Source organism: Hipposideros armiger, unplaced genomic scaffold (genome assembly GCF_001890085.2).
Source record: "Hipposideros armiger isolate ML-2016 unplaced genomic scaffold, ASM189008v1 scaffold_1248, whole genome shotgun sequence".
Classification (NCBI taxonomy): domain Eukaryota; kingdom Metazoa; phylum Chordata; class Mammalia; order Chiroptera; family Hipposideridae; genus Hipposideros; species Hipposideros armiger.
The window spans coordinates 94,012-95,476 of NW_017732598.1; positions in this window are offsets into that span (position 1 = coordinate 94,012).

Genomic DNA, 1,465 nt, shown 5'->3' on the forward strand with positions numbered 1-1,465 from the left:
GGTCGCCTAAGACCATCGGAAAACAAAAAGATATTTACATTACGATTCATAACAGTCGCAAAATTACAGTTATAGAGTAGCAACGAACATAATTTTATGGTTGGGGGTCACCACGACATGAGGAACTGTATTAAGGGGTCACGGCATTAGGAAGGTGGAGAACCGCTGGTGTAAGCGCTGGAACCACGCTCGCACAGCACACGCGAGAGGCAGGAGGGGACAGAGAGGCTGCGGAGGTCCCATCCGAGCTCACTTTGGGCCACTTTCTCCTTATGGAATTCAGTGAGGCGGCCGGCCCATGTCATGCTGAACACGATTTTGCCTTTTCTTATCTCTATTGTTTTCCAAATTTTAACTTTTCAACCAACATCTATAATTCTTGGACGTTAAATGCAGCTGTGATCTGTAAGCACGCAACCCCTTCTTCAGTGAGAAGTTTTTCCACCAGCAGTGAAAGACTACTCGGAAAGGCGGAGAACTCGGGAAAGGCAACTCCTAACTGAATAACTGGGAAGACAAGACCACGCCTTTCTGCATGACTTTTTGTTAAACTTTAGAAATCTGTAACCTAAGCCGGGGTTTGCACACCTGTGGTCCTGGGGTGGACCTGGTCTCCACATGTGTTTAGTTTGCCGTGTTCTTCAAGTTTTGAATTACTGTCGGTATTTAACATGGGGCGCTTTCCCATATTCAGAATTCAGGCTTCTCTTGAAGAACACAGGGAATGTGGCATCAAATGCAGGCCAGCATTTCCCGTGGCAGTCGGGGCTGGCACTGCCCACTTTCCCCACCGGGCCGGGTGGGCACTGGAGTTTCCAAAGCTGACACAGAACAGTGTCTAGATCTGTTTTTGAGTCTCTTAAGAGGTGGCATTCCCATACTTGGTTTCTATTTTCTTTTCATAAAAGGAACAGCGATTTACTATAAAGTGTAGACACGATGCCTAAAAACACAATTCTATCATAAACATTGCTATTTATATTGCTAACTATAAAGGCATACGACATTGAATTCAGATTTTGAGAATATGTGGACGTCCCTTTAAACAGCCAGGCAGGGTGTTACTCTCTGGCATTGTTGCAGCGTCACTGGAGTTCACGTGGGTTTTGGAGAATGATGATGACCACGGCGATGGTGGCGTCCGCGTTCTCGGTATTAGCGCATTTACCCCCCTCAGCACCCCGCCCAGCAGGCACCATCCTTATCCCTGACGTAAACAGGAAGGAAACAGGCACAGAGAGGCTGACACATCACTCACCTGAAAGCTTCCTGCTCAGGAGCCCTGCCCTCGACTGACGCACAAGTGTCACACATACGGAATGTTCCCCTTGCCTCTCTGAACACGTCTTAACAGCCCCGATAATTCTGATTCTTTCCAATGAGGAAGGGCTTGGAGATCGGAAACGGGCCACTCTTTTCATGACCGCGCCATGTCTGGGAGGGCCAACAAGTAATGCACGTTCAG